The sequence below is a fragment of the Podarcis tiliguerta genome (assembly GCF_965153285.1).
Source record: "Podarcis tiliguerta genome assembly, chromosome: 3".
NCBI lineage: Eukaryota > Metazoa > Chordata > Lepidosauria > Squamata > Lacertidae > Podarcis > Podarcis tiliguerta.
In genome coordinates, this window is record NC_139536.1 from 116,458,628 (window position 1) to 116,472,913 (window position 14,286).

The window sequence follows — 14,286 nt, forward strand, 5'->3', positions numbered from 1 at the left end:
TTGAGAGTGCTTTCTTTTACATGCATGGAACTGACCTCGGGGATTTTTTAAAAAATCATTTCTGGTTTAAGATACTGGTTGTATGAAAAATTTGGTCCCCCAATGGAGCTTTTTCATTGTGTGTCCTTAAGTGGAGTTTGGGATAATGGTCTCTCAGACTTTGTGTTCTCAATAATTATTTGTCCACTGTTCATTGCAATATTGTATAGCAGGCATTGTTGGATAGCACTTGGGCAAGGGAGACCTGGTTTCAATCTGGACTCACTGCAAGGCTTTAGGACAGTCATTGTCTCTCAATCCAACCTATCTCACAGGGTTGAGGGTAGAGGGGGAGGAACATCATTTAATCCAGGGTAGACAACATGGTGCCCTTCATATGTTGCTGAGACTCCAGCTCCCATCAGCCCCAGCCAGTATGGTCATTGATGATAGAAGCTAAAGTCCAGCAGCATATGGAGGGCACCACATTGGCTATCCCTGATTTCCTTGGTGGAAAGATAAAGAAGTCTGTCATGGAGGCTTTCTGTGCCCTCTCAAAATGGAACCCTTGTTTCCCCATTACTCCTTCTGAGTACAACTGCCAACAACAAACCAGCACTTCATGCTAAACTCATGTTGTTGAAGTTACACTCTGAAAGGTTAGTTTTAGGGACTCTCAGTCATTTGTTCTACATTGAGTAATTGCTGTTTAACAGCATCCCATTAATATTATGGCTTAAACAGTTTAGGAACTGGCAATCTGACAGCCCCAGCTACACTGTTGTGAGTTTAGCATGAGGCTGCTCCAGTGGGTGGCAACTACAAGAACACTCAGCCATTCACAGTGTGATTGGTGTCAGCAGATGCAATTAGAGTTGCCTTGTAGAATGCTTGAAGCTATTGGTTGCTTTTTTTATAAAAAGTGTGTGTGTTTATGGATAAAAGGCACATGGGAGAAATCATAGAGCTATGACAATTGTTCTTCTTCTTCTATTATTATTATTATTACTATTATTATTATTATTATTATTTATTTTATACCCCACCCATCTGGCTGGGTTTCCCCAGCCACTCTGGGTAGCTCCAAACTAAATATTAATAACACAATACAGCATTATACATTAAAAACTTCCCTAAACATGGCTGCCTTCAGATGTCTTTTAAAAGTAAGATAGTTGCTTATTGCCTTGACATCTGATAGGAGGGCATTCCACAGGGCAGACACCACTACCAAGAAGGCCCTCTGCCTGGTTCCCTGTAACCGCACTTCTCGCAGTGAGGGAACCGCCAGAAGGCCCTCGGCTGAACGATGTTGGTGGAGACGCTCCTTTAGGTATACAGGACCGAGGCCGTTTAGGGCTTTAAAGGTCAGCACCAACACTTTGAATTGTGCTCGGAAACATACTAGGAACCAATGCAGGTCTCTAGTGTTATATGGTCTCGGCGGCTACTCCCAGTCACCAGTCTAGCTGCCGCATTCTGGATTAATTGCAGTTTCCGGGTCACCTTTAAAAGTAGCCCCACGTAGAGCGTGTTGCAGTAGTCCCAGCAGGAGATAACTAGAGCATGCACCACTCTGGCGAGACAGTCCATGGGCAGGTAGGGTCTCAGCCTGCGTACCAGATGGAGCTGGTAGACAGCTGCCCTGGACACAGAATTAACCTGTGCCTCCATGGACATCTGTGATTCCAAAATTAATCCCAGGCTGTGCATTTGATCTTTCACAGTTAGTTACCCCATTCAGGACCAGGGAGTCCTCTACACCAGCCCTCTCCCTGTCCCCCAAGAACAGTACTTCTGTCTTGTCAGGATTCAACTTCAATCTGTTAGCCACCATCCATCCTCCAACAACCTCCAGACACTCACACAGGACCTTCACTGCCCTCACTGGTTCTGATTTAAAAGAGAGGTAGAGCTAGTTATCATCCGCATATTGATGAACACCCAGCCCAAACCACCTGATGTAGATGTATTTTTAGCATGGGGGAAGGGACGGAACCCTGAGGCACCCCACAAGTGAGAGCCCAGAGGTCGGAATACTCATCTCCCACCACCACTTTCTGGAAATGGCCCAGGAGAAAGGAGCAGAACCACTGTATAACAGTGCCCACAGCTCCCAGCCCCTATAGATGGTCCAGAGGGATGTTATGGTTGATGGTATCAAAAGCCGCTGAGAGGTCTAGCAGAACTAGGAAACAGCTCTCACCTTTTTCCCTAGCCCGCCGGAGATCATCGACCAGCGCGACCAAGGCAGTTTCAGTCCCATCATGAAGCCTGAATCCCGATTGGAAGGGATCCAAATGGTCCGCATCCTCCAGGCTTGCTTGGAGTTGTTCAGCAACCACCCGCTCAATCACCTTGCCCAAGAATGGAAGATTTGAGACTGGGCGATAGTTGGCCATATTGGCCAGGTCTAAATATGTTTTTTAAAGTAGCGGTTTAACGACCGCCTCTTTCAGTGGGCCTGAGAAGGCTCCCCCACAGAGGGAAGCATTCACCACCTTCCCGGCTCATTTTTATCTGCAAAAAACTTTGCAAAAGCATTGCAGGAGATCTTGGGGCCTCCACCAGGCCCCGATGATGAAGGTGGTTCCGATAGATTTCAAACCACCTGAAATAGTCTTCTGCTGCTGTTTTCTGCAGATGCAATAGAGGCGGCGAAGAAAGTCCTCTTCGCCGTCGCCACCGCCACTTGGTAGGCTCGACGTTGAGCTCTAACCCGTGTCTGGTCCGATTCAGAATGAGTTTTCTGCCACCAGTACTCTAGCTGTCTCAACAATTGTTTAATTGTCCTCAATTCCGGGGGAAACCACGGGGCTAATGTGGCTCCATGCAATCGGAGAGGGCACTTCAGAGCCAGACAGTCAGTAGCCCTGGTTAACTCCACATTCCAACGGGTCACCAGGGAATCATCCTGAAAGGCCATCAACATGGGATAAAATATCCCCTACCACCCTACCACCCTACCACTCTCTGGAAACCATTTGGATCCATTAAGTGGTGGGGGCGGACCATCTGAATTGGTCCCACCTCCCTGCAGAGGGGAAGAGTCGCAGAGAAGTCCAGTTGCACCAGGAAGTGATCTGACCATGGCACTTCTTTTGTTTCACTTTTACTTAGTGTTAGATCACCCATGCCAATAGAGGTGAACACCAGGTCTAAGACATGTCCATGGCTATGAGTTGGGCCAAACTCATTCAGGGACAGCCCCATGGAGGCCATGCTTTCCACGAAGGCCCCAGCGACCCCTTGTAAGTTCATGTTGGCATGGATGTTAAAATCCCCTAGGACGACCAAAGTAGGTGTCTCCAGGAGCACATCCGCCACGACCTGAAGCAGCTCAGGCAGGGAATCCTTGGTGCAGCGGGGAGGTCGGTACACCAAAAGGAATCCTGTACTGCCCCTATTGCCCAACTTCCAGAACATGCACTCAGAAAACTGGGTCTTCCCAATAGGACGCCTGGTGCAAACTAATGACTTCCTAAAAATCACTGCAACCCCCCCTCCCTGCCCACATGACCTGGGTTGCTGTGCGTAAGAGAAACCCGGTGGACAGGCAGCAGCAAGAGCAGGCCCATCTGCTTCATCCAACCAAGTCTCTTTCACACATGCCAGGTCAAGTCCTCCATCCACAATCAGGTCCAGCTAATGCACAAGCTTTCCAGACAGAATGATTCCCCCACTCTTCTCCCCTTGTGCACTAGTCTGGGAGAACCCCTCAGAGACAATTTTGGGTACATGTAGATGAGAAGGAGAGTGGGGAAAAAAGACCCGTTGCGCTAGCAGAAGCTGTTAAATGGGCTTCCACTAGCAACACTAGTTACCCTATATCCAGCTAATTTTATTAATACATATACATAGCTGTACTGTTGAAACATTTAGTTCCCATTTAAAACTAATAGTAGTGTCCCATTGGCAAACCATGGGAGCACAGCCATGTCTACGTATGGCACCAAGCAATGTACCCCTTAGAGGCTAGATTATTCTGAGCAGTTCAAACATGACTGTGTACTTGCTTCTGATTCAAATGTGTTTTCATCTTTTTTTAAAAAATCCTTTGAGGGATTCTGTGCAGGACCTGTATGCAAGTGCTCTACTGGAGCTCACAGACAGCCCAGTTGATCTTCTGCAGTATGGTCTTCTCTGCTGCTGCCAGGGCGCCGATGGGAGGTGGTCAGGCAGGCACCACAATGGGGGCTGGGAATGCTGGAGTGATGGTAGAAGCTCTTGAGTCTTTCTGCTGCCCCTTCACAGTATTCTGGGTGTGGCACATGGCGAGGTGTTGGCAGAGAGGAGAGGTGACGTGGCATCTTCTGAGTTAGCAGCTAGCTGTCGTTCACTCAGTTGGGACAGAGTAGCTTGAGCATTCAGGGCCAGATTGTCCTTGTCAACATCAGAATTAAGTTCTTGGCAGGTGGCAGTTCTTTGCTGCTTGTCCTGCAGCAAAAATGGTCTGCCATGTTCACTGCCAAGATGTTCCCCCCTCTCTTCAGCATTGATAAAACTGGGTGTTAGCTATGAACTTGGTATTTTACAAAGACACTTTTGGCTCAGTAATTGATTGTAAATCCTCATAGAGAAGTCACATTGGTTCTAGCAGTGCTTCTCAGTGTGGAAAATATTGCTTACCAGGATGAAAATGGTGGCCCGACAACATTTTAATACAAATTACAGTGGTACCTTGGGTTACATGCGCTTCAGGTTACAGACACTTCAGGTTACAGACTCCGCGAACCCAGAAATAGTACCTCGGGTTAAGTACTTTGCTTCAGGATGAGAACAGAAATTGTGCTCTGGCGGCACGGCAGCAGCTGGAGGCCCCATTAGCCAAAGTGGTGCTTCAGGTTAAGAACAGTTTCAAGTTAAGAACGGACCTCCGGAACGAATTAAGTACTTAACCCAAAGTACCTCTGTAGTCATGTTAGAATTGTCCTGTATACATCCACCACTGAGAAGAGACCTCAGAAGAATGGGAGTTGCCTCAGAGTTTTTCTGTGAATAGCATTACTAAGTCACATAGCTGTTTTCCCTTATGCTGTTGAAATGTGAGGATTTCTAGAAGGCTTCAGCTCCTGCATCAAAGCATGCTGTGCTCTGTCACAATTCCACTCAGTTATTAAAAGTATGTGATGAGGTCAAAAGGCTCCTTGACAAGGGAGTTTGATTGGACTGCCTGTAGCATTTGCAAGTTCCTCCACTTAATTATCCAGAAGCATTAGCAATGAACCAGCAAAATCCTTGTTCAGTTCCATGCTGTGAAGTGGTTCATATTTCAGTTTACCTATCCTGAATATTCAGAGTGTGCCCACTAATCCAAAAAATTTTTGGAAACTAATCCAACTATTAGGATGCTTAACTCCACAAGTTACCTTTGTCCATACAGTAAACTCTGATCTCTCAGAGTTGTTATGGAAGGCAATTGTGGATAGTTATGTGAAGAATGGTTTTACTCCATAACCTATTCTCTATAAAAAGTTGTAGTTGTTGTTACTATTATTGTTATTTTATTTATACCCCACCTGTCTGGCTGGGTTTCCCCAGCCACTGTGGTGGGCTTACAGCACATATAAATAGTAAAATGTCAAACATTTAAAACTTCCTTGCCTTCAGATGTCTTCTAAATGTGTAGTTCTTTATCTCCTTGACATCTGATAGGAGGGCATTCCACAGTATCTTGTTTAATGGATCAGTGTCTTGTTTAATTCAACACCCTCTTCAGACTTCATTTCTATTGAACTTAGATTTAAGAATACAAAGATTTGGACCTGCCACACCGTACTTCAAAGCTCAGTAGGGAAAATTAGTGGCATATACATGTGGGAGGTCTTTGTGCTTTTTAAATCGTCAAGCCGGAAAGCAAAGCATGCCCTTGATACAGAAAATTTGATGAAGTTCTAATATAAACCCTGTCTCACTTGTACCTGTCTGCTTTATAATATAGACAGGTCAGGTCACTTGACTAGTCTCTCACTTTCTAGCTTAGCACAAAATAAGTCATAGGAAGAAGAAAACAGCTCCATATTCTGATCATTCTGATCACTTTGATCTCAATAGGCAGGAAGTTCCAATCAGGCACCTTCACTGTACTCTTTTTGGTACCGCCTAAAATAATCTTGTTTAGACGAGCCTTACCCAGATGCTTAGAAAGTTGGGGTAATTTTAATCTGTTTCAGTATTTTAACTTTTGTATGTTTTTAAGTAGGGTTGTAATTTTTTCTTGATTTTACTGTTTTATCTTTTGTAAGCTGCTCTGAGGTTTTACTTACTTACACACACACACACACACACACAGTGTATATATTTTATTAATAAATAAATAAATAATTCCAATAGTTACTCCCTCAAATAGCAAATGCAAGTGGTGAGTGCCTACAGGACCATAGTCTGCAGGACTTGTCTGCAGAAATACAAGTGGGGGGTTAAGTGGACACCCTATACACACCAAAACAGTACAATGTGAATTGAGCATTTTCAGTTCCCATGTAATGCTGACTTTCTATCTGCAGGGCAAAAAAATCAGATAGGAAGAGATGTTTACAGGGAAGAGCTAAGATTGATGAATCCAATGCTCTGGTTTCTCATTTCTTTTTAGCTTTAAAATATCTATATATTTTTACCCTTCTCCTACAACTCACTGCTGGAGGAAGAGGTCTTACATTCTTTAATTTTAATTATTTCTTTTATTATGACAAGGGAATACTTGTCTCCATCCTGGGCAGATCTGAGGATCTTGAAGGGAGCTTCATGGGAAGAAGAACCAGGGAAGAAGGACAAGGACAGGAAATGCTGCCTGAATATACCTGGTTCCATATAGACAACTTGTAAATTTCTACTTTTCCTAGATCTCAGTGGAATTTTATTTTGAGGCTATTTTGTGAGCTGCTTTGAGAGCTTTCCTGGCCTATACAGCCTATAATCTATTCTAAGTAATAAATTCTACCCCAATGACTGATGTGTGTACAGGTCCCGTCTTCTTTCTTCCTCACATTCCCCTTAAGCTGGTCACAACTAAGCACATTTTTCAATAGGAGCTGAAGCAGTTATTCTTGCTTTATGCTTCTTTTTTGCATACTTTTTACTTGTCATTGTCCATATAGTCAGCATTTGATGGCTCAGCCCTGAACTATGCTGGCAGCCAGTAGGAAGTGGTAGGAGAATGTTGAATTAAAACATGATTGAATGAAGCATTCCTGAGACTATATGGCTAAGCAGGATCTTGAGAGAGTTGGTCCTTTCTAGGCTCCCTACAACTTTCCTTATGATAGGTTGTTTTTATGATAACAAAGTGCCTAGCTCAGTTCATTGAACATGAGACTCTTTATCTCAGGGTTGTGGGTTTGAGCCCCACATTGGGTACAAAGATTCCTGCATTCCAGGGGTGGATTAGATGACCATTAGAGTCCCTTCCAGTTTTAGGATACTATGAAAATGGTTGGAAGCAGTCAGTACTGGATGTCTATATTTTTCATCAGTGAAAAATGTATAGTGAAAAGTATTATTACAGCTTTTGTTTATCTCGGATTGGCAATAGGCCCTCTTCAGGCCTGAAAAGTACGTAGAGGGATGGTTTGATGCGTATATTGCAGTACCACCGGACGCAGGCTGCCCGCTCTTGACCTTTACATGTTTAGAGTGAAGTTCTGAAGGAGGCTTGTAAGTGTATTTGCCTGAAGGCGCTTACAAGCCTCCTCATAATCAGAAAATTGCCTTATGAGGACTCCCAGATCATGAGGAGACTTGTAAGTGGTTTTAGGCAAATGAACTTGCAAGCTCTTTTCAGACCTTCATGCAAAAGTCAGGAGTGCGGAGGGTGTATGTCCTCACAGGTCCAAGCTGAATGCATGGAGAGGCCTTATGAATATACTGTATTAAGTTACTTCATTTTCTTCCTTAAAAAACAACCACTGACAGTTCAGAATTGGAAACTGCCAGAACTACTAAGGAAACCAGCAACTGCTAGCATAGCATTCTATTTGGTACAGCCCAGTTTGCAGTTGTGGTGAGTAGAGGTTCTGAAGCAAAATAAATCCTGTACGCATCATCGTATTAAAAACGACCTGAAATAAGTAGCATATTGTGGTGCCTTGGGGGACATCATGAAAAATATTGACTAAACATAGGGTGTTTAAATGTAGTGGCATTCATGTTTGACAGCTAACTTTTGTAGAACCAGGACTTTATGGAAGGAGCAAGGCTTCCTCTGAAAAATGAGACATATTATTTTATTTTAAAACTGTATTCCAAACTAAAGTTCCAAGCAGAATTTAGAGGCAGTAAGCTTTTTAGAGGAGTTTCTCAGTGAAAACTCAGAATGCGATGCTGAAAAGCAAAGCACAGCAGTGAGCCAGTGACACACAAAATGAAATCTTATCTCCAAAATACCCTGACTTCATTCCTCAAGTAATTATTTTTATCCTTCAATAGGTGTGTCTGCCCGCTATTGTGCGGAAACATTGCTACATCTCATGTTAATTATACTCTTATGCTTGCTTCAGAAGGGCAATTTAGTAGAGTGCAGTAATTAATTCAACCCAAATCAAACAGTAAAAAATAAAATGCAATTAGGTGCCAAAGTTACATACACAGACACTACTTCTTCTCTGAAGCATTTATGTTAGCAAACAGAAGGGGAATATTGAGACAGGCTGTGTGTGGTGGAGTAAAAAAATTGCTTGAGTTAAAAGACATTTTATTTCATTTTGGTTTTAAATGTTTTAATTCTGCATAGGAGTGCTGGCTGGTGTTTAATGGGAGTCAGGTCTGGAGAATGGAAGGGCTATGCTACACCCTGTACAATTAATAGGTATACTTTACACATACAAAAAAAGATGCCTTCCTGGAACATGTATTATTTCTAACATATCAGCAAAGAAGCTACTAGCCTAACCTATGTAGTCTGTCAGCAGCTCAAAAGAAACAGGAAGCAAAAAGAGTGAAAGAGTGAAAGTTTCCCTTCCTCTTCACTGGGGAAGGGATGATTCTTACACTTCATAAGTGACCTGTTCCAGATTTTCCTATTCGGTCTAATCTTTTAGTGGAAGAGTAAAACTATTTTCATGTTTTAATAACACAGAGGATTGTAAAGTGTGATTGTGAAAACTGTTTGGAAACTTCACTTAATTTGAAATGCAGCCACTTGGCTGTTAACAACACCAGATGATTTGCAACCTTCATTTCTAATATTGAAATAACTTCATTCGCTTTTGCTCCGAGCACAATTCAAAGTGCCTGGTGCCTACCTTTTTAAAACCTTATGATGCTTAGAAGGACCCCAGGGTACCTGAAGGAATGCCTGCTTCATGATAAGCTGCCCATGTATTGAGTTCATCTTTGGAGGCTGTCCTTGAGGTTCTCCAACCATCCAGGGTTGAGAACGGACCTCCGGAACGAATTAAGTTCTTAACCTGAGGTACCACTGTAGTGTTTCAAACTGTCTATAACTGACCTGTATTAAAGGCCTCTACAAGTAGAAAACAGAAGCACTGTTTTCTGTTTGGAAGGTGATGACAAGAGGAAGGTGGAAGGTGATGACAAGAGGAAAAAACATTTCTTTAATCTTCTGGATCTTATTGTTGCTGGTTGAGCTAGAGATCATAGAGCCAAGGCCATAGTTGGTTGCAGTTGATTGGTTGTAGTGTGGTTTGCATGTGTGGGGGGGGGGGCATTGCTGGGTTAAAGTAACCATATTGATTTGGATGTTGTGGGGGGCGAGATCAAACATTGTCTTGTTGGACTATATCTTTGCTCTTCTGAAAGCAAACCTTTCTAACAGGCACAGTGACGTACAGTTTTAACATTGGAGGAACTTTCCCGGGTACTGTGGTGAAATACTGGTTCCTTAGCATTCTGTTTTTGAACACCTGAAAAAGTCTGTCCTGTGTCATTTACCACAGTTTCAAATACTGTACTGTACTGGGTGCATTCACATATTTCAGCTGCTGCTCACACATTTCATGGAAAAGCAGCCAACTGTGAGCTGTGAAGCAGTGAGGCAACCAGGTGGAGTATATGCATATGTGAATTAGCCCTGTAAGTGAAATGATTGACTTGAGAGTTTCCAGCGCCCCTAGTTATGTGCCTGTGGCTAATTCTCAAGGTGGATTGTTTGTTGTATTTTCAGAAACTGAAAAAGAAAGTTTTTTTTCAAAAAGGAACTGATTCTCATATTTGTTTTAACTGATTTTAATACTGTATTGTGTTTTTATTTAATTGTAAATTGCACTGGGACCTTATGCTGAAGGTACGGTAACTGTTGTCTGTTGGCAATTTTGTTATTGTTGAGTTTGAGACAGAAATTAAAAAGGAAATTGGTTGGCAATATGATGTTCATCAATATGATGAAATTTAATTCTTTTTTTAAAAAAGAGCCATTCCTGATGTTTGTCTTACCTGCAAATGATGTTAAAAGTGTCTGTCAGTGAACCGTCACATGTTATGTTGGCCATAGGTCATTTGCCAGAAAACTCATTTCCTTCAACTTCCAATAAGCATTACCGCAACACTTGTTTGCCACTTGTCCTTTAGCTCTTTACGTATATTGCCGTATGTGGATTTCTTTTACCATACTTTTAGAATAAACAGTTACCTAAGTTACAGTCTAGTTACAGTCTAAGCAGGTAGGCACACTGTAATTAAAGAGTAAAAGATTCTAACTGTTCTAAAGGCCTAGAGAGGCATGGCTTATGACCATTTAGCCATAAACCCACACTAGAAGGGGAATGGGGAGGAAGGAAAAGTATACTTGTCCTTAAGCAAAGCGCAAGTGTTCAGAGTCCTAGCGAGTGCTGGATAGGTTCTGTGCTGTTGGAGCTATGAAAGAGCTTTTGACTCTAGTGGGTTTTTAATACATTCTTGCCAAGTCATGCCAGTGTATAGGGGACGTGACTGTAAAATGAGTGATTCCTACAATTTCCGTAACTCCTTTCAGAATTGTGAGAAATGGTTAAAACTGGCCAACCTGTTTGTTTAACAGAAGGTTAAATATTTTGATAGTGAGCAGTTATGTAAACCGAGGCATCTCTGTCTGCAATCTGCCTTTAAATCACCTCACCATTGTCTGGATGGCTCACATGGAGGAGCTGAGTATCCTGCACTTAGCAATCCTTCATGTTAATCTTTAGGTCAGGATATTCCTGACTGCTTTTCAGCAGGTGATTGGGATCAGGCTTGTTTCCTGGTTCATGGAGGGCAAAACTCACTGGAAGAGTCAGACACTAGGAAGAAACAACTTTTAATAAAGAATGGGGGGATCATGTGAACTATCTGAAAAAGTATTGTAAACAATGAAGCTCATTAGTAGGATTATCTTAAAACTGTAGTTAAAACTATTAACTAAGAAATAGTGAGGGAGTAATAAAAAAATGGGATATTTGTATTTGATGTTTGCATGTTATAAAAATTAAACTGAAAAATAAAATGTATTTTAAAAAAATAAAATGAAAAGCAATCAAGGTGTGTCTCAAAGCTTTGATTATCATATTTAAAAACTCTAACATGATTATTCTTTTCTATTAATTGTTCCTATGTAGAACGTAATGCAGTTATAACTTGTGACGTACTTGCAGCCCTGTTTAATGCTTTAGTGATGGGTTCCGTAAGTTCTTTGGACTGTTATGTAACATAGTTTATTAGCTAATATATTTCCAGTGTCCAAAAAAGGATACTCCAGTTCTTTGGTTCCATAAGTAAGTACATTGTTTCCAAGTCTGTTGGCTTGTTTTTAGGTAAGGCACACACTGTGGAAACTCTGTAGAAATATTTAATTACCGTAATTCAATGAGACCAAGACTCCCTTTATAGAATTTAGACTGTAAAATGTTTCAATTTAAACACATGGGGTTCCACAACTGGATATTCCATATATCTTAAAGCCACTGCCTTCCAAATTAGAGGATCAATTTGTTTACTAATTTTACTCATTGTTCCCATTACACTATATTTTTCAATTATGGAGTCATAGCCTATTGATTTAAACTGAATATTCCCATTTTCAAATCACAGTATGTTCCCTTTAAGGAGATTTGTTAACAAACCCCAAATGTTCTTCAAATTAGAAATAGTTCTTGAATACTCTTATAACTGCAAAAACCATTATGATATTGCAAGAGAGTTGATTAAATTAAGTGCTTTTCTAGTTCTTGAATGCGAGAAACACCATGATCATAACTAACTGCTTTTCAGATCCTGTATTTTGATTACAAGCATTTCTGCATCAGCTTGTCTGTGTGTGCAATTTTTAATGATTCCTCTGTTTCCTGAGCTAGTTTTATTGCCTTCTCCTTTTCAACCTCCATATTTTTCCAAGAAGGCGACCATCTTACCTTCTCTACCTGTATTTTTTAACTTTTCACTCCCCAGTTCCTGCTCTAATGTTACTGTCTGTTGTTCTAAGCTAAAATAAGTCTCTTCCCAATCTTCAATCACCTCAGTTTTTCTTCTAACTGTTTTTTTACTCCATTTAAAGCCTTTTGGAAACTATGGGAAGTAAACCCCATAACATACAACATTCCTTCTGTATTTTTGATGGTCTAAACTCTTATGCAATAAGAGTGAAATGCTTCCTCCAAATATTTTAATGGATTGTCAGAGTCAAAGCATTTCCTATGCCATACACATGGACCCCCTTTTTCAGTAAAGCTCTCCAAAGGTGTCAAATCCATCCTTCCTAAGGAACTTTTAGCTACACTTTCTTCACCATTGGGATGCTTAGACATAGTTTATTCTCTCTAGCCACAAAAAAATCTTGCATGCTGCTTTAGACACACTTCTGGTAAACCATTTTTCCTTGTGCATGTGCTTTCACCACCTTATAACTTAAGCTTTTAATCTCTTGCTCCCCTAAGGAGCAGACTGATATAAGCCTTACTTATTTTTTGTCTATAATAGAAGTCAGATCTACTTTTTACCATATGTCAGCCAGATAAGTTTGGTCACATTTACAACATGTGGTTTTCTGCTCTAAACATTTATCTATACCCTAAGCACAAAATTATAAATGGGCTCTGGTTGCTCTCCTTTATTTACAGGGTTTTTAGGAGGTAGAGATTTTTCTGCTGGACCAAACTTTCCTTCTTTATGCAATCTGACAAATGGTGAAAAGTCCCTACCTTGTAACTCTAATGGTCATAACAACATTTACTAAACCTTTTTTCCCCATTACACATCTTCCTGTTTAACAGAACTCAGATTTGCCTCTATTCCTGCCTAAATAAATCTCCTGACACGTGGTTCTTTGTTTTATTCTGGACTGGCAATCCTAAAATATCTTTTAAATGCCAGGTGGGGTGACCCAGTCATTTTTAGAGGCAGTGCTCAAGCAGTGCAGTCAATATTCAATATCCCAGCAATACAATTAAAATTCAAAAAGAGAAAGAGGAATGGAAAAAGTTTTGGATATACTCAATGCCTAGTCTGCTGTCCCAAACAGCTTCCCAGGAATACAATTAGCCATTTAGCATTTCCAAGGAAACTGCAAATTCTGGCCTTATGCCCTATAAATTATCTGGCCCTATGCCTTAAATCCTGGCCTTGTGCCCTTGTTGATCCAGTGACCCAAGAAAAAAATTAAAATAAGGGTGTCACATAAGCCAAAAGCTCTCTGGAGCGAAACTACTAACGCAAACAAAAACAAAAAAGGAAGAAGAGGGAAATACTCACACTCCAAACTCACTGCACACTCTCCATGTGGTCTTAAACCACCCTTGCAACCTGCTGTTCTCCACCTATTTGTTACAAGTGTGTACCTTCTGTCAGCACTCATGTATGTTCATATACACACTGCTGAGAGGTTTAGGATCTTTTGCTAGAGTTATGATATATGCTTGTTATGGATGAAGTTTTTTCTTTGCATACCACTGGTAGTTTGTTCAGAGCAGGCATGGCCAAACTTGGCCCTCCAGCTGTGTTGGGACTACAATTCCCATCATCCCTGACCACTGGTCCTGTTAGCTAGGGATTATGGGAGTTGTACAGTGGTACCTCTGGTTACGTACTTAATTCGTTCCAGAGGTCCGTTCTTAACCTGAAACTGTTCTCATACTGAAGCAAAGTTCTTAACCCAAGGTACTATTTCTGGGCTAATGGAGTGTGTAACCTGAAGTGTATGTAACCTGAGGCATATGTAACCCGAGGTAACACTGTAGTCCCAAAACAGCTGGAGGGCCAAGTTTGGCCATGCCTTGTTTAGAGGAAACAAACCACAATCCCAGGTTCGCAAGCAACAAGAACTCCGGAAATAGCAAAGTGCTTGTTAAATGTCATTTAACATTGCATGCAAACCAGGCCCACCTGATAGCATTTCAAATTGTA

General features: G+C 41.5%; 1 protein-coding gene across 10 annotated transcripts in view; it reads left to right on the forward strand.

The window, feature by feature from the left end:
* Positions 1 to 14,286, forward strand: part of EHBP1 (EH domain binding protein 1) — a 270,182-nt gene that overhangs the window by 33,483 nt on the left and 222,413 nt on the right. The gene's annotated exons all lie outside the window — the stretch shown is intronic.